Below are 21911 nucleotides of genomic sequence, written 5' to 3'. Positions count from 1 at the left end.
TTACCAGATTACCTTCTCGGTCCCTACATGATAATGCTCCGGTCTTGAAACCTTCTGTTAATCGCCTCATCTTTTCATAAAATTTTCGAGCATTACCCATGTCGGCCAGCTTTTCAAGCTTTTCATACTCACGCATTTCGGCCTCTTTCTTTTTACGTCTGCAAATGCGTCTCGCTTCCCTCTTCAGTTCTCGATATCTATCCCACCCCGAACGTGTTGTGGTCGATCGCAACGTTGCGAGGTAGGCAGTCTGTTTTCTCTCCACTGCGGAACGACAATTCTCATCGTACCAACTGGTTTTTTGGCGTTGCCGGAGACCAATTGTTTCGGCTGCAGCGGTATGCAATGAGTTTGAGATGCCGTTCCACAGCTCCCTTATATCGAGATGCTGATGAGTGCTCTCCGAGAGCAGGAGTGCAAGTCGAGTAGAAAATCGTTCGGCTGTCGGTTGTGATTGCAGCTTTTCGACGTCGAACCTTCCTTGTGTTTGTTGACGGGCGTTCTTTGCTGCACAGAGGCGAGTGCGTATCTTTGCTGCTACTAGATAATGGTCCGAGTCAATGTTTGGTCCTCGGAGCGTACGCACGTCTAAAACACTGGAGACATGTCTTCCGTCTATCACAACGTGATCGATTTGATTGCGCGTGTTTCGATCAGGGGACAGCCACGTTGCTTGATGAATTTTTTTATGCTGGAATCTGGTACTACAGACAACCATATTTCGGGCCCCAGCGAAGTCGATCAGCCTCAGGCCGTTTGGCGATGTTTCGTCATGGAGGCTGAATTTTCCGACTGTTGTGCCAAAGACACCTTCTTTACCCACCCTGGCGTTAAAATCGCCAAGCACGATTTTGACATCGTGGCGGGGGCAGCGCTCATAGATGCGTTCTAGGCGCTCATAGAAAGCATCTTTGGTCGCATCGTCCTTCTCTTCCGTTGGGGCGTGGGCGCAAATCAGCGATATGTTGAAGAACCTCGCTTTGATGCGGATTGTGGCAAGACGTTCATCCACCGGGGTGAATGCCAGGACTCGGCGACGTAGTCTCTCTCCCACCACAAATCCAACACCGAATTTGCGCTCCTTTATATGGCCGCTGTAGTAGATGTCACAAGGACCCACCTTCTTCCGTCCTTGTCCCGTTCAACGCACTTCTTGGACGGCGGTGATGTCAGCCTTTAGTTGTATGAGGACATCAACCAGCTGGGCAGAGGCACCTTCCCAATTAAGAGTCGGGACATTCCAGGTGCATGCCCTCAAATCATAGTCCTTTATACGTTTGCCGTGGTCGTCATCAAAAGGGGGGTTTCTCATCCGAGGCCTGTGTTTCTTATTCACTGGTTATTCGTTTTTATGTGGTGGGTCCCAAGCCCTACGCACAACCGCACAAGCGGGCTTCGCCTTCTCACTTTAGCTCGCCTCCAAACGGATGTCTGTTAGCTACCCAGGGGATACTTGGTCTAAAACCGGAAGTCGTGAGCTGCTTGAGTCATATGCAAAAGAATCGTTCCTGGCCACTCCCAAGTGAATGGCAATCAGAAACTTTCCTCACTTGCGTGAACTTCTACATATGACCCCATCCCCTTGATCATAAATCTGATAAAAATACAAAATAAATGATTATGAATAAACATTCTTTATGTTTCTATTTGTCCATAAACAACTTGCAAGAAAGTGAACTTGATCATAAATCTGATAAAAATACAAAATAAATGATTATGAATAAACATTCTTTATGTTTCTATTTGTCGATAAACAACTTGCAAGAAAGTGAACTTTGATATTAAATGTGATATAATACAAAATAAATGATTATGAATAAATGTTCTTTATGTTTTTATTTGTAAATATTCAACTTGCAAGAATGTGAACTTGATCATAAATCTGATAAAAATACAAAATAAATGATTATGAATAAACATTCTTTATGTTTCTATTTGTCGATAAACAACTTGCAAGAAAGTGAACTTTGATATTAAATGTGATAAAATACAAAATAAATGATTATGAATAAACATTCTTTATGTTTTTATTTGTCGATAAACAACTTGCAAGAAAATGAACTTGATCATAAATCTGATAAAAATACAAAATAAATGATTATGAGTAAACATTCTTTATGTTTTTATTTGTCGATATTTAACTTGCAAGAAAGTGAACTTGATCATAAATCTGATAAAAATACAAAATAAATGATTATGAATAAATATTTGTCGATAAACAACTTGCAAGACAGTGAACTTTGATCTTAAATGTGATAAAATACAAAGTAAATGATTATGAATAAACATTCTTTATGCTTTTATTTGTCGATATTCAACTTGCAAGAAAAGGAAATTTGATCTTAAATGTGATAAAATACAAAATAAATGATTATGAATAAATGTTCTTTATGTTTTTATTTGTCAATATTCAACTTGCAAGTATGTGAACTTGATCATAAATCTGATAAAAATACAAAATAAATGATTATGAATAAACATTCTTCATGTTTCTATTTGTCGATAAACAACTTGCAAGAAAGTGAACTTTGATATTAAATGTGATAAAATACAAAATAAATGATTATGAATAAACATTCTTTATGTTTTTATTTGTCGATAAACAACTTGCAAGAAAATGAACTTGATCATAAATCTGATAAAAATACAAAATAAATGATTATGAGTAAACATTCTTTATGTTTTTATTTGTCAATATTCAATTTGCTAGAATGTGAACTTTGATATTAAATGTGATAAAATATAAAATAAATGATTAGGAATAAACATTCTTTATGTTTTTATTTGTCGATATTTAAATTGCAGGAAAGTGAACTTTTATCTTACATGTGATAAAATACAAAATAAATGATTAAGAATAAATGTTCTCTATGTTTTTATTTGTCGATAAACAACTTGCAAGAAAATGAACTTGATCATAAATCTGATAAAAATACAAAATAAATGATTATGAGTAAACATTCTTTATGTTTTTATTTGTCGATATTTAACTTACAAGAAAGTGAACTTGATCATAAATCTGATAAAAATACAAAATAAATGATTATGAATTAACATTCTTTATGTTTCTATTTGTCGATAAACAACTTGCAAGAAAGTGAACTTTGATCTTAAATGTGATAAAATACAAAATAAATGATTATGAATAAATGTTCTTTATGTTTTTATTTGTCAATATTCAACTTGCAAGAATGTGAACTTGATCATAAATCTGATAAAAATTCAAAATAAATGATTATGAATAAACATTCTTTATGTTTCTATTTGTCGATAAACAACTTGCAAGAAAGTGAACTTTGATCTTAAATGTGATAAAATACAAAATAAATGATTATGAATAAACATTCTTTATGTTTTTATTTGTCGATATTTAACTTGCAGGAAAGTGAACTTTGGTATTTAATATGATAAAATACAAAATAAATGATTAGGAATAAACATTCTTTATGTTTTTATTTGTCGGTATTTAACTTGCGAGAAAGTGAACTTTTATCTTACATGTGATAAAATACAAAATAAATGATTATGAATAAACATTCTTTATGTTTTTATTTGTCGATATTTAACTTGCAGGAAAGTGAACTTTGATATTAAATGTGATAAAATACAAAATAAATGATTATGAATAAACATTCTTTATGTTTTTATTTGTCGGTATTTAACTTGCGGGAAAGTGAACTTTTATCTTACATGTGATAAAATACAAAATAAATGATTATGAATAAATGTTCTTTATGTTTTTATTTGTCAATATTCAACTTGCAAGAATGTGAACTTGATCATAAATCTGATAAAAATACAAAATAAATGATTATGAGTAAACATTCTTCATGTTTCTATTTGTCGATAAACAACTTGCAAGAAAGTGAACTTTGATATTAAATGTGATAAAATACAAAATAAATGATTATGAATAAACATTCTTTATGTTTTTATTTGTCGATAAACAACTTGCAAGAATATGAACTTGATCATAAATCTGATAAAAATACAAAATAAATGATTATGAGTAAACATTCTTTATGTTTTTATTTGTCAATATTCAATTTGCTAGAATGTGAACTTTGATATTAAATGTGATAAAATACAAAATAAATGATTAGGAATAAACATTCTTTATGTTTTTATTTGTCGATATTTAAATTGCAGGAAAGTGAACTTTTATCTTACATGTGATAAAATACAAAATAAATGATTAAGAATAAATGTTCTTTATGTTTTTATTTGTCGATAAACAACTTGCAAGAAAATGAACTTGATCATAAATCTGATAAAAATACAAAATAAATGATTATGAGTAAACATTCTTTATGTTTTTATTTGTCGATATTTAACTTACAAGAAAGTGAACTTGATCATAAATCTGATAAAAATACAAAATAAATGATTATGAATTAACATTCATTATGTTTCTATTTGTCGATAAAATAAATGATTATGAATAAACATTCTTCATGTTTCTATTTGTCGATAAACAACTTGCAAGAAAGTGAACTTTGATATTAAATGTGATAAAATACAAAATAAATGATTATGAATAAACATTCTTTATGTTTTTATTTGTCGATAAACAACTTGCAGGAAAGTGAACTTTGATATTAAATGTGATAAAATACAAAATAAATGATTAGGAATAAACATTCTTTATGTTTTTATTTGTCGATATTTAACTTGCAGGAAAGTGAACTTTTATCTTACATGTGATAAAATACAAAATAAATGATTATGAATAAATGTTCTTTATGTTTTTTTTTGTCGATACACAACTTGCAAGAAAGTGAACTTTGATCTTAAATGTGATAAAAATACAAAATAAATGATTATGAATAAACATTCTTTATGTTTCTATTTGTCGATAAACAACTTGCAAGAAAGTGAACTTTGATCTTAGATGTGATAAAATTCGAAATAAATGATTATGAATTTATGTTCTTTATGTTTTTATTTGTCAATATTCAACTTGCAAGAATGTGAACTTTGATCTTAAATCTGATAAAAACACAAAATTAATGATTATGAATAAATGTTCTTTATGTTTTTATTTGTAATATTCAACTCGCAAGAAAGTGAACTTTGATCTTAAATGTGATAAAATACGAAATATATGATTATGAAATTATGTTCTTTATGTTTTTATTTGTCGATATTCAACTTGCACGAAAGTGAACTTTTATCTTAAATCTGATAAAATATGAAATAAATGATTATGAATAAATGTTCTTTATGTTTTTATTTGTCAATATTCAACTTGCAAGAATTTGAACTTGATCATAAATCTGATAAAAATACAAAATAAATGATTATAAGTAAACATTCTTTATGTTTTTATTTGAGGATATTTAACTTGCAAGAAATTGAACTTGATCATAAATCTGATAAAAATACAAAATAAATGATTATGAATAAACATTCTTTATGTTTTTATTTGTCGATAAACAACTTGCAAGAAAGTAAACTTTGATATTAAATGTGATAGAATACAAAATAAATGATTATGAATAAACATTCTTTATGTTTTTATTTGTCGATATTTAACTTGCAAGAAAGTGAACTTGATCATAAATCTGATAAAAATACAAAATAAATGATTATGAATAAACATTCTTTATGTTTTTATTTGTCGATAAACAACTTGCAAGAAAGTGAACTTTGATATTAAATGTGATAGAATACAAAATAAATGATTATGAATAAACATTCTTTATGTTTTTATTTGTCGATATTTAACTTGCAAGAAAGTGAACTTGATCATAAATCTGATAAAAATACAAAATAAATGATTATGAATAAACATTCTTTATGTTTTTATTTGTCGATATTTAACTTGCAAGAAAGTGAACTTTTATCTTACATGTGATAAAATACAAATTAAATGATTATGAAATTATGTTCTTTATGTTTTTATTTGTCGATATTCAACTTGCACGAAAGTGAACTTTGATATTAAATGTGATAGAATACAAAATAAATGATTATGAATAAACATTCTTTATGTTTTTATTTGTCGATATTTAACTTGCAAGAAAGTGAACTTGATCATAAATCTGATAAAAATACAAAATAAATGATTATGAATAAATGTTCTTTATGTTTTTTTTTGTCGATACACAACTTGCAAGAAAGTGAACTTTGATATTAAATGTGATAGAATACAAAATAAATGATTATGAATAAACATTCTTTATGTTTTTATTTGTCGATATTTAACTTGCAAGAAAGTGAACTTGATCATAAATCTGATAAAAATACAAAATAAATGATTATGAATAAACATTCTTTATGTTTTTATTTGTCGATATTTAACTTGCAAGAAAGTGAACTTTTATCTTACATGTGATAAAATACAAATTAAATGATTATGAAATTATGTTCTTTATGTTTTTATTTGTCGATATTCAACTTGCACGAAAGTGAACTTTGATATTTAATATGATAAAATACAAAATAAATGATTATAAGTAAACATACTTTATGTTTTTATTTGTGGATATTTAACTTGCAAGAAATTGAACTTGATCATAAATCTGATAAAAATACAAAATAAATGATTATGAATAAATGTTCTTTATGTTTTTTTTTGTCGATACACAACTTGCAAGAAAGTGAACTTTGATCTTAAATGTGATAAAATACAAAATAAATGATTATGAATAAACATTCTTTATGTTTTTATTTGTCGATATTTAACTTGCAAGAAAGTGAACTTGATCATAAATCTGATAAAAATACAAAATAAATGATTATGGATAAATGTTCTTTATGTTTTTATTTGTCGGTATTTAACTTGCAGGAAAGTGAACTTTTATCTTACATGTGATAAAATACAAATTAAATGATTATGAAATTATGTTCTTTATGTTTTTATTTGTCGATATTCAACTTGCACGAAAGTGAACTTTTATCTTAAATCTGATAAAATATGAAATAAATGATTATGAATAAATTTTCTTTATGTTTCTATTTGTCGATAAACAACTTGCAAGAAAGTGAACTTTGATCTTAAATGTGATAAAATACAAAATAAATGATTATGAATAAATGTTCTTTATGTTTTTATTTGTCAATATTCAACTTGCAAGAATTTGAACTTGATCATAAATCTGATAAAAATACAAAATAAATGATTATGAGTAAACATTCTTTATGCTTTTATTTGTCGATATTTAACTTGCAAGAAAGTGAACTTGATCATAAATGTGATAAAAATACAAAATAAATGATTATGAATTAACATTCTTTATGTTTCTATTTGTCGATAAACAACTTGCAAGAAAGTGAACTTTGATCTTAAATGTGATAAAATACAAAATAAATGATTATGAATAAATGTTCTTTATGTTTTTATTTGTCAATATTCAACTTGCAAGAATGTGAACTTGATCATAAATCTGATAAAAATACAAAATAAATGATTATGAATAAACATTCTTTATGTTTCTATTTGTCGATAAACAACTTGCAAGAAAGTGAACTTTGATCTTAAATGTGATAAAATACAAAATAAATGATTATGAATAAACATTCTTTATGTTTTTATTTGTCGATATTTAACTTGTAGGAAAGTGAACTTTGATATTTAATATGATAAAATACAAAATAAATGATTAGGAATAAACATTCTTTATGTTTTTATTTGTCGGTATTTAACTTGCGGGAAAGTGAACTTTTATCTTACATGTGATAAAATACAAAATAAATGATTATGAATAAACATTCTTTATGTTTTTATTTGTCGATATTTAACTTGCAGGAAAGTGAACTTTGATATTAAATGTGATAAAATACAAAATAAATGATTATGAATAAACATTCTTTATGTTTTTATTTGTCGATATTTAACTTGCAGGAAAGTGAACTTGATCATAAATCTGATAAAAATACAAAATAAATGATTATGAGTAAACATTCTTTATGTTTTTATTTGTCGATATTTAACTTGCAAGAAAGTGAACTTGATCATAAATCTGATAAAAATACAAAATAAATGATTATGAATTAACATTCTTTATGTTTCTATTTGTCGATAAACAACTTGCAAGAAAGTGAACTTGATCATAAATCTGATAAAATACAAAATAAATGATTATGAATAAACATTCTTTACGTTTTTATTTTTAATATTCAACTTGCAAGAAAGTGAACTTTGATCTCATATGTGATAAAATACGAAATAAATGATTATGAATTTATGTTCTTTATGTTTTTATTTGTCAATATTCAACTTGCAAGAATGTGAACTTGATCATAAATCTGATAATATACAAAATAAATGATTATGAATAAACATTCTTTACGTTTTTATTTTTAATATTCAACTTGCAAGAAAGTGAACTTTGACCTTAAATGTGTTAAAATACGAAATAAATGATTATGAATTTATTTTCTTTATGTTTTTATTTGTCGATATTCAACTTGCACGAAAGTGAACTTTTATCTTAAATCTGATAAAATATAAAATAAATGATTATGAATAAATGTTCTTTATGTTTCCAGTTGTCGATAAACAACTTGCAAGAAAGTGAACTTTGATCTTAAATGTGATAAAATACAAAATAAATGATTATGAATAAATGTTCTTTATGTTTTTGTTTGTCAATATTCAACTTGCAAGAATGTGAACTTGATCATAAATCTGATAAAAATACAAAATAAATGATTATGAGTAAACATTCTTTATGTTTTTATTTGTAGATATTTAACTTGCAAGAAAGTGAACTTAATCATAAATCTGATAAAAATACAAAATAAATGATTATGAATAAACATTCTTTATGTTTCTATTTGTCGATAAACAACTTGCAAGAAAGTGAACTTTGATATTAATGCCGGTATTCTGCTTGTCACATTTGTCTCATGTCTTTATTTGTCACAATTGCGAACTGGCGACCCTGTTAGTCAGGAAGTATCATTTTGGTATTCTGGTTGATACAGTCTCAAGAAAGTTCACCAAATAGTGTGGTGAAAAGAAAAGCAAGCTATCAGCTGTTTATTTTAGTTGATTAGAGATGAGTGCATGTTCACAATGATACTTTATGAATTGATTGCACGCAATTAGTTTTTTTTTTACCAAATTTCAGCAGAAAAATTTCTTGTAAATAATTGGATAATACTATTAATGAAAATAATACTGAAATAGTTTATAATAAATGCGTAATATATGCATTTTATCTGAATCAATTGTTAAGTAAATATGAAAAATGTTAACAACCTAACAATCGACTAACACATGTTCTCATCCTTACATTTGAGCATAATGGCAATCGAAGGTAAATAATTGTAAAAAATACAAATTCATTATTTTATGATTATTATATATTTTAGATTTTGGATATATATATACATACATATTTGTGTTTTGGAAATCGAAAGAATTTCCTAAACGTATTTTCTTCATATAAAAAGTGATCTTCCTTGTTGCGCAAAATAGACAGATTGCGCCTACGAGTGTAGCTAAAACATAGGTACTTTGTTATCCATTATTGCAAAATTACAAATATTAATACATTACCTCTCTTCTTCTCGTTTTTTTTTTTTTCATTATAATATATATTGGGCCAATTGCATCAACCATTATTGTGCTCTTGTTTTTCTGTGACCTGGTTTAAAGCACATCACAAATTAGAGACTGATATTGCTCAAATAGAGATGAGACAAACTCGCCAGAATACCAAAAAGTCACTATAGAGATTACACCACAGATTCGTCTCTATTAGAGACTTGAGACTGCTCGCAGAATACCGGCATAAATGTGATAAAATACAAAATAAATGATTCTGAATAAACATTCTTTATGTTTTTATTTGTCGATAAACAACTTGCAAGAAAATGAACTTGATCATAAATCTGATAAAAATACAAAATAAATGATTATGAGTAAACATTCTTTATGTTTTTATTTGTCGATATTTAACTTGCAAGAAAGTGAACTTGATCATAAATCTGATAAAAATACAAAATAAATGATTATGAATAAACATTCTTTATGTTTCTATTTGTCCATAAACAACTTGCAAGAAAGTGAACTTGATCATAAATCTGATAAAAATACAAAATAAATGATTATGAATAAACATTCTTTATGTTTCTATTTGTCGATAAACAACTTGCAAGAAAGTGAACTTTGATATTAAATGTGATATAATACAAAATAAATGATTATGAATAAATGTTCTTTATGTTTTTCAACTTGCAAGAATGTGAACTTGATCATAAATCTGATAAAAATACAAAATAAATGATTATGAATAAACATTCTTTATGTTTCTATTTGTCGATAAACAACTTGCAAGAAAGTGAACTTTGATATTAAATGTGATAAAATACAAAATAAATGATTATGAATAAACATTCTTTATGTTTTTATTTGTCGATAAACAACTTGCAAGAAAATGAACTTGATCATAAATCTGATAAAAATACAAAATAAATGATTATGAGTAAACATTCTTTATGTTTTTATTTGTCGATATTTAACTTGCAAGAAAGTGAACTTGATCATAAATCTGATAAAAATACAAAATAAATGATTATGAATAAATATTTGTCGATAAACAACTTGCAAGACAGTGAACTTTGATCTTAAATGTGATAAAATACAAAGTAAATGATTATGAATAAACATTCTTTATGCTTTTATTTGTCGATATTCAACTTGCAAGAAAAGGAAATTTGATCTTAAATGTGATAAAATACAAAATAAATGATTATGAATAAATGTTCTTTATGTTTTTATTTGTCAATATTCAACTTGCAAGTATGTGAACTTGATCATAAATCTGATAAAAATACAAAATAAATGATTATGAATAAACATTCTTCATGTTTCTATTTGTCGATAAACAACTTGCAAGAAAGTGAACTTTGTTATTAAATGTGATAAAATACAAAATAAATGATTATGAATAAACATTCTTTATGTTTTTATTTGTCGATAAACAACTTGCAAGAAAATGAACTTGATCATAAATCTGATAAAAATACAAAATAAATGATTATGAGTGGAGGATGGAGTCATATGTAGAAGTTCACGTAAGTGAGGAAAGTTTCTGACTGCCATTCACTTGGGAGTGGCCAGGAACGATTCTTTTACATGTGGCTCAAGCAGCTCACAACTTCCGGTCTTAGACCAAGTATCCTCTGGGTAGCCAACAGACATCCGTCTGGAAGCGAGCTAAAGTGAGAAGGCGAATCCCGCTTATGCGGTTGTGCGTAGGGCTTGGGACCCACCACATAAAAACGAATAACCAGTGAATAAGAAACACAGGCTAACTTTGAAGTTGTAGATAATTTCGTATACCTAGGAACCAACATTAACACCGATAATAATGTCAGCCTTGAAATCCAACGCAGAATCACTCTTGCCAACAGGTGCTACTATGGACTGAGTAGGCAATTGAAAAGTAAAGTCCTCTCTCGACGAACAAAAACTAAACTCTACAAGTCCCTCATCATTCCCGTCCTACTTTATGGTGCAGAAGCGTGGACGGTGTCAACATCCGATGAGACGGCACTAGGAGTTTTCGAGAGAAAGGTTTTGCGGAAGATTTACGGTCCCTTAAACATTGGCAACGGCGAATACCGCAGAAGATGGAATGATGAGCTGTATGTGTTGTTCGACGACATAGACATAGTCCAGCGAATAAAAAGACAGCGGCTACGCTGGCTGGGTCATGTTGTTCGAATGGATGAAAGTGCCCCAGCTCTGAAAGTTTTCGATGCAGTACCCGCTGGTGGAAGCCGAGGAAGAGGGAGACCTCCACTCCGATGGAAGGACCAGGTGGAGAAGGACCTGTCTTCACTTGGTATTACCAATTGGCGCCAAACCGCCAAAAGGAGAGATGCGTGGCGCACTGTTGTGGACTCGGCTATAACCGCGTAAGCGGTTTCTACGCCAGTTAAGAAGAAGATGAGTAAACATTCTTTATGTTTTTATTTGTCAATATTCAATTTTCTAGAATGTGAACTTTGATATTAAATGTGATAAAATACAAAATAAATGATTATGAATAAACATTCTTCATGTTTCTATTTGTCGATAAACAACTTGCAAGAAAGTGAACTTTGATATTAAATGTGATAAAATACAAAATAAATGATTATGAATAAACATTCTTTATGTTTTTATTTGTCGATAAACAACTTGCAAGAAAATGAACTTGATCATAAATCTGATAAAAATACAAAATAAATGATTATGAATTAACATTCTTTATGTTTCTATTTGTCGATAAACAACTTGCAAGAAAGTGAACTTTGATCTTAAATGTGATAAAATACAAAATAAATGATTATGAATAAACATTATTTATGTTTTTATTTGTCGATAAACAACTTGCAAGAAAATGAACTTGATCATAAATCTGATAAAAATACAAAATAAATGATTATGAGTAAACATTCTTTATGTTTTTATTTGTCGATATTTAACTTGCAAGAAAGTGAACTTGATCATAAATCTGATAAAAATACAAAATAAATGATTATGAATAAATATTTGTCGATAAACAACTTGCAAGACAGTGAACTTTGATCTTAAATGTGATAAAATACAAAGTAAATGATTATGAATAAACATTCTTTATGCTTTTATTTGTCGATATTCAACTTGCAAGAAAAGGAAATTTGATCTTAAATGTGATAAAATACAAAATAAATGATTAAGAATAAATGTTCTTTATGTTTTTATTTGTCGATAAACAACTTGCAAGAAAATGAACTTGATCATAAATCTGATAAAAATACAAAATAAATGATTATGAGTAAACATTCTTTATGTTTTTTTTTGTCGATATTTAACTTACAAGAAAGTGAACTTGATCATAAATCTGATAAAAATACAAAATAAATGATTATGAATTAACATTCTTTATGTTTCTATTTGTCGATAAAATAAATGATTATGAATAAACATTCTTCATGTTTCTATTTGTCGATAAACAACTTGCAAGAAAGTGAACTTTGATATTAAATGTGATAAAATACAAAATAAATGATTATGAATAAACATTCTTTATGTTTCTATTTGTCGATAAAATAAATGATTATGAATAAACATTCTTTATGTTTCTATTTGTCGATAAACAACTTGCAAGAAAGTGAACTTTGATATTAAATGTGATATAATACAAAATAAATGATTATGAATAAATGTTCTTTATGTTTTTATTTGTAAATATTCAACTTGCAAGAATGTGAACTTGATCATAAATCTGATAAAAATACAAAATAAATGATTATGAATAAACATTCTTTATGTTTCTATTTGTCGATAAACAACTTGCAAGAAAGTGAACTTTGATATTAAATGTGATAAAATACAAAATAAATGATTATGAATAAACATTCTTTATGTTTTTATTTGTCGATAAACAACTTGCAAGAAAATGAACTTGATCATAAATCTGATAAAAATACAAAATAAATGATTATGAGTAAACATTCTTTATGTTTTTATTTGTCGATATTTAACTTGCAAGAAAGTGAACTTGATCATAAATCTGATAAAAATACAAAATAAATGATTATGAATAAATATTTGTCGATAAACAACTTGCAAGACAGTGAACTTTGATCTTAAATGTGATAAAATACAAAGTAAATGATTATGAATAAACATTCTTTATGCTTTTATTTGTCGATATTCAACTTGCAAGAAAAGGAAATTTGATCTTAAATGTGATAAAATACAAAATAAATGATTATGAATAAATGTTCTTTATGTTTTTATTTGTCAATATTCAACTTGCAAGTATGTGAACTTGATCATAAATCTGATAAAAATACAAAATAAATGATTATGAATAAACATTCTTCATGTTTCTATTTGTCGATAAACAACTTGCAAGAAAGTGAACTTTGATATTAAATGTGATAAAATACAAAATAAATGATTATGAATAAACATTCTTTATGTTTTTATTTGTCGATAAACAACTTGCAAGAAAATGAACTTGATCATAAATCTGATAAAAATACAAAATAAATGATTATGAGTAAACATTCTTTATGTTTTTATTTGTCAATATTCAATTTTCTAGAATGTGAACTTTGATATTAAATGTGATAAAATACAAAATAAATGATTAGGAATAAACATTCTTTATGTTTTTATTTGTCGATATTTAAATTGCAGGAAAGTGAACTTTTATCTTACATGTGATAAAATACAAAATAAATGATTAAGAATAAATGTTCTTTATGTTTTTATTTGTCGATAAACAACTTGCAAGAAAATGAACTTGATCATAAATCTGATAAAAATACAAAATAAATGATTATGAGTAAACATTCTTTATGTTTTTATTTGTCGATATTTAACTTACAAGAAAGTGAACTTGATCATAAATCTGATAAAAATACAAAATAAATGATTATGAATTAACATTCTTTATGTTTCTATTTGTCGATAAAATAAATGATTATGAATAAACATTCTTCATGTTTCTATTTGTCGATAAACAACTTGCAAGAAAGTGAACTTTGATATTAAATGTGATAAAATACAAAATAAATGATTATGAATAAACATTCTTTATGTTTTTATTTGTCGATAAACAACTTGCAAGAAAATGAACTTGATCATAAATCTGATAAAAATACAAAATAAATGATTATGAGTAAACATTCTTTATGTTTTTATTTGTCGATATTTAACTTGCAGGAAAGTGAACTTGATCATAAATCTGATAAAAATACAAAATAAATGATTATGAATTAACATTCTTTATGTTTCTATTTGTCGATAAACAACTTGCAAGAAAGTGAACTTTGATCTTAAATGTGATAAAATACAAAATAAATGATTATGAATAAATGTTCTTTATGTTTTTATTTGTCAATATTCAACTTGCAAGAATGTGAACTTGATCATAAATCTGATAAAAATACAAAATAAATGATTATGAATAAACATTCTTTATGTTTCTATTTGTCCATAAACAACTTGCAAGAAAGTGAACTTGATCATAAATCTGATAAAAATACAAAATAAATGATTATGAATAAACATTCTTTATGTTTCTATTTGTCGATAAACAACTTGCAAGAAAGTGAACTTTGATATTAAATGTGATATAATACAAAATAAATGATTATGAATAAATGTTCTTTATGTTTTTCAACTTGCAAGAATGTGAACTTGATCATAAATCTGATAAAAATACAAAATAAATGATTATGAATAAACATTCTTTATGTTTCTATTTGTCGATAAACAACTTGCAAGAAAGTGAACTTTGATATTAAATGTGATAAAATACAAAATAAATGATTATGAATAAACATTCTTTATGTTTTTATTTGTCGATAAACAACTTGCAAGAAAATGAACTTGATCATAAATCTGATAAAAATACAAAATAAATGATTATGAGTAAACATTCTTTATGTTTTTATTTGTCGATATTTAACTTGCAAGAAAGTGAACTTGATCATAAATCTGATAAAAATACAAAATAAATGATTATGAATAAATATTTGTCGATAAACAACTTGCAAGACAGTGAACTTTGATCTTAAATGTGATAAAATACAAAGTAAATGATTATGAATAAACATTCTTTATGCTTTTATTTGTCGATATTCAACTTGCAAGAAAAGGAAATTTGATCTTAAATGTGATAAAATACAAAATAAATGATTATGAATAAATGTTCTTTATGTTTTTATTTGTCAATATTCAACTTGCAAGTATGTGAACTTGATCATAAATCTGATAAAAATACAAAATAAATGATTATGAATAAACATTCTTCATGTTTCTATTTGTCGATAAACAACTTGCAAGAAAGTGAACTTTGATATTAAATGTGATAAAATACAAAATAAATGATTATGAATAAACATTCTTTATGTTTTTATTTGTCGATAAACAACTTGCAAGAAAATGAACTTGATCATAAATCTGATAAAAATACAAAATAAATGATTATGAGTAAACATTCTTTATGTTTTTATTTGTCAATATTCAATTTTCTAGAATGTGAACTTTGATATTAAATGTGATAAAATACAAAATAAATGATTATGAATAAACATTCTTTATGTTTTTATTTGTCGATAAACAACTTGCAAGAAAATGAACTTGATCATAAATCTGATAAAAATACAAAATAAATGATTATGAGTAAACATTCTTTATGTTTTTATTTGTCGATATTTAACTTGCAGGAAAGTGAACTTGATCATAAATCTGATAAAAATACAAAATAAATGATTATGAATTAACATTCTTTATGTTTCTATTTGTCGATAAACAACTTGCAAGAAAGTGAACTTTGATCTTAAATGTGATAAAATACAAAATAAATGATTATGAATAAATGTTCTTTATGTTTTTATTTGTCAATATTCAACTTGCAAGAATGTGAACTTGATCATAAATCTGATAAAAATACAAAATAAATGATTATGAATAAACATTCTTTATGTTTCTATTTGTCCATAAACAACTTGCAAGAAAGTGAACTTGATCATAAATCTGATAAAAATACAAAATAAATGATTATGAATAAACATTCTTTATGTTTCTATTTGTCGATAAACAACTTGCAAGAAAGTGAATTTTGATATTAAATGTGATATAATACAAAATAAATGATTATGAATAAATGTTCTTTATGTTTTTCAACTTGCAAGAATGTGAACTTGATCATAAATCTGATAAAAATACAAAATAAATGATTATGAATAAACATTCTTTATGTTTCTGTTTGTCGATAAACAACTTGCAAGAAAGTGAACTTTGATATTAAATGTGATAAAATACAAAATAAATGATTATGAATAAACATTCTTTATGTTTTTATTTGTCGATAAACAACTTGCAAGAAAATGAACTTGATCATAAATCTGATAAAAATACAAAATAAATGATTATGAGTAAACATTCTTTATGTTTTTATTTGTCGATATTTAACTTGCAAGAAAGTGAACTTGATCATAAATCTGATAAAAATACAAAATAAATGATTATGAATAAATATTTGTCGATTAACAACTTGCAAGACAGTGAACTTTGATCTTAAATGTGATAAAATACAAAGTAAATGATTATGAATAAACATTCTTTATGTTTTTATTTGTCGATAAACAACTTGCAAGAAAATGAACTTGATCATAAATCTGATAAAAATACAAAATAAATGATTATGAGTAAACATTCTTTATGTTTTTATTTGTCGATATTTAACTTGCAAGAAAGTGAACTTGATCATAAATCTGATAAAAATACAAAATAAATGATTATGAATAAATATTTGTCGATAAACAACTTGCAAGAAAGTGAACTTTGATATTAAATGTGATAAAATACAAAATAAATGATTATGAATAAACATTCTTTATGTTTCTATTTGTCGATAAAATAAATGATTATGAATAAACATTCTTCATGTTTCTATTTGTCGATAAACAACTTGCAAGAAAGTGAACTTTGATATTAAATGTGATAAAATACAAAATAAATGATTATGAATAAACATTCTTTATGTTTTTATTTGTCGATAAACAACTTGCAAGAAAGTGAACTTGATCATAAATCTGATAAAAATACAAAATAAATGATTATGAATAAACATTCTTTATGTTTCTATTTGTCGATAAACAACTTGCAAGAAAGTGAACTTTGATATTAAATGTGATATAATACAAAATAAATGATTATGAATAAATGTTCTTTATGTTTTTATTTGTAAATATTCAACTTGCAAGAATGTGAACTTGATCATAAATCTGATAAAAATACAAAATAAATGATTATGAATAAACATTCTTTATGTTTCTATTTGTCGATAAACAACTTGCAAGAAAGTGAACTTTGATATTAAATGTGATAAAATACAAAATAAATGATTATGAATAAACATTCTTTATGTTTTTATTTGTCGATAAACAACTTGCAAGAAAATGAACTTGATCATAAATCTGATAAAAATACAAAATAAATGATTATGAGTAAACATTCTTTATGTTTCTATTTGTCGATAAACAACTTGCAAGAAAGTGAACTTTGATATTAAATGTGATATAATACAAAATAAATGATTATGAATAAATGTTCTTTATGTTTTTCAACTTGCAAGAATGTGAACTTGATCATAAATCTGATAAAAATACAAAATAAATGATTATGAATAAACATTCTTTATGTTTCTATTTGTCGATAAACAACTTGCAAGAAAGTGAACTTTGATATTAAATGTGATAAAATACAAAATAAATGATTATGAATAAACATTCTTTATGTTTTTATTTGTCGATAAACAACTTGCAAGAAAATGAACTTGATCATAAATCTGATAAAAATACAAAATAAATGATTATGAGTAAACATTCTTTATGTTTTTATTTGTCGATATTTAACTTGCAAGAAAGTGAACTTGATCATAAATCTGATAAAAATACAAAATAAATGATTATGAATAAATATTTGTCGATAAACAACTTGCAAGACAGTGAACTTTGATCTTAAATGTGATAAAATACAAAGTAAATGATTATGAATAAACATTCTTTATGCTTTTATTTGTCGATATTCAACTTGCAAGAAAGTGAACTTTGATCTTAAATGTGATAAAATACAAAATAAATGATTATGAATAAATGTTCTTTATGTTTTTATTTGTCAATATTCAACTTGCAAGAATGTGAACTTGATCATAAATCTGATAAAAATACAAAATAAATGATTATGAATAAACATTCTTTATGTTTCTATTTGTCCATAAACAACTTGCAAGAAAGTGAACTTGATCATAAATCTGATAAAAATACAAAATAAATGATTATGAATAAACATTCTTTATGTTTCTATTTGTCGATAAACAACTTGCAAGAAAGTGAATTTTGATATTAAATGTGATATAATACAAAATAAATGATTATGAATAAATGTTCTTTATGTTTTTCAACTTGCAAGAATGTGAACTTGATCATAAATCTGATAAAAATACAAAATAAATGATTATGAATAAACATTCTTTATGTTTCTGTTTGTCGATAAACAACTTGCAAGAAAGTGAACTTTGATATTAAATGTGATAAAATACAAAATAAATGATTATGAATAAACATTCTTTATGTTTTTATTTGTCGATAAACAACTTGCAAGAAAATGAACTTGATCATAAATCTGATAAAAATACAAAATAAATGATTATGAGTAAACATTCTTTATGTTTTTATTTGTCGATATTTAACTTGCAAGAAAGTGAACTTGATCATAAATCTGATAAAAATACAAAATAAATGATTATGAATAAATATTTGTCGATTAACAACTTGCAAGACAGTGAACTTTGATCTTAAATGTGATAAAATACAAAGTAAATGATTATGAATAAACATTCTTTATGTTTTTATTTGTCGATAAACAACTTGCAAGAAAATGAACTTGATCATAAATCTGATAAAAATACAAAATAAATGATTATGAGTAAACATTCTTTATGTTTTTATTTGTCGATATTTAACTTGCAAGAAAGTGAACTTGATCATAAATCTGATAAAAATACAAAATAAATGATTATGAATAAATATTTGTCGATAAACAACTTGCAAGACAGTGAACTTTGATCTTAAATGTGATAAAATACAAAGTAAATGATTATGAATAAACATTCTTTATGTTTTTATTTGTCGATAAACAACTTGCAAGAAAATGAACTTGATCATAAATCTGATAAAAATACAAAATAAATGATTATGAGTAAACATTCTTTATGTTTTTATTTGTCGATATTTAACTTGCAAGAAAGTGAACTTGATCATAAATCTGATAAAAATACAAAATAAATGATTATGAATAAATATTTGTCGATAAACAACTTGCAAGACAGTGAACTTTGATCTTAAATCTGATAAAAATACAAAATAAATGATTATGAATAAATATTTGTCGATAAACAACTTGCAAGACAGTGAACTTTGATCTTAAATGTGATAAAATACAAAGTAAATGATTATGAATAAACATTCTTTATGCTTTTATTTGTCGATATTCAACTTGCAAGAAAAGGAAATTTGATCTTAAATGTGATAAAATACAAAATAAATGATTAAGAATAAATGTTCTTTATGTTTTTATTTGTCGATAAACAACTTGCAAGAAAATGAACTTGATCATAAATCTGATAAAAATACAAAATAAATGATTATGAGTAAACATTCTTTATGTTTTTTTTTGTCGATATTTAACTTACAAGAAAGTGAACTTGATCATAAATCTGATAAAAATACAAAATAAATGATTATGAATTAACATTCTTTATGTTTCTATTTGTCGATAAAATAAATGATTATGAATAAACATTCTTCATGTTTCTATTTGTCGATAAACAACTTGCAAGAAAGTGAATTTTGATATTAAATGTGATATAATACAAAATAAATGATTATGAATAAATGTTCTTTATGTTTTTCAACTTGCAAGAATGTGAACTTGATCATAAATCTGATAAAAATACAAAATAAATGATTATGAATAAACATTCTTTATGTTTCTGTTTGTCGATAAACAACTTGCAAGAAAGTGAACTTTGATATTAAATGTGATAAAATACAAAATAAATGATTATGAATAAACATTCTTTATGTTTTTATTTGTCGATAAACAACTTGCAAGAAAATGAACTTGATCATAAATCTGATAAAAATACAAAATAAATGATTATGAGTAAACATTCTTTATGTTTTTATTTGTCGATATTTAACTTGCAAGAAAGTGAACTTGATCATAAATCTGATAAAAATACAAAATAAATGATTATGAATAAATATTTGTCGATAAACAACTTGCAAGACAGTGAACTTTGATCTTAAATGTGATAAAATACAAAGTAAATGATTATGAATAAACATTCTTTATGCTTTTATTTGTCGATATTCAACTTGCAAGAAAAGGAAATTTGATCTTAAATGTGATAAAATACAAAATAAATGATTAAGAATAAATGTTCTTTATGTTTTTATTTGTCGATAAACAACTTGCAAGAAAATGAACTTGATCATAAATCTGATAAAAATACAAAATAAATGATTATGAGTAAACATTCTTTATGTTTTTTTTTGTCGATATTTAACTTACAAGAAAGTGAACTTGATCATAAATCTGATAAAAATACAAAATAAATGATTATGAATTAACATTCTTTATGTTTCTATTTGTCGATAAAATAAATGATTATGAATAAACATTCTTCATGTTTCTATTTGTCGATAAACAACTTGCAAGAAAGTGAACTTTGATATTAAATGTGATAAAATACAAAATAAATGATTATGAATAAACATTCTTTATGTTTCTATTTGTCGATAAAATAAATGATTATGAATAAACATTCTTTATGTTTCTATTTGTCGATAAACAACTTGCAAGAAAGTGAACTTTGATATTAAATGTGATATAATACAAAATAAATGATTATGAATAAATGTTCTTTATGTTTTTATTTGTAAATATTCAACTTGCAAGAATGTGAACTTGATCATAAATCTGATAAAAATACAAAATAAATGATTATGAATAAACATTCTTTATGTTTCTATTTGTCGATAAACAACTTGCAAGAAAGTGAACTTTGATATTAAATGTGATAAAATACAAAATAAATGATTATGAATAAACATTCTTTATGTTTTTATTTGTCGATAAACAACTTGCAAGAAAATGAACTTGATCATAAATCTGATAAAAATACAAAATAAATGATTATGAGTAAACATTCTTTATGTTTTTATTTGTCGATATTTAACTTGCAAGAAAGTGAACTTGATCATAAATCTGATAAAAATACAAAATAAATGATTATGAATAAATATTTGTCGATAAACAACTTGCAAGACAGTGAACTTTGATCTTAAATGTGATAAAATACAAAGTAAATGATTATGAATAAACATTCTTTATGCTTTTA

The sequence above is a fragment of the Zeugodacus cucurbitae genome, chromosome 5 (genome assembly GCF_028554725.1).
Source record: "Zeugodacus cucurbitae isolate PBARC_wt_2022May chromosome 5, idZeuCucr1.2, whole genome shotgun sequence".
NCBI lineage: Eukaryota > Metazoa > Arthropoda > Insecta > Diptera > Tephritidae > Zeugodacus > Zeugodacus cucurbitae.
This window is presented reverse-complemented; position numbering follows the sequence as displayed.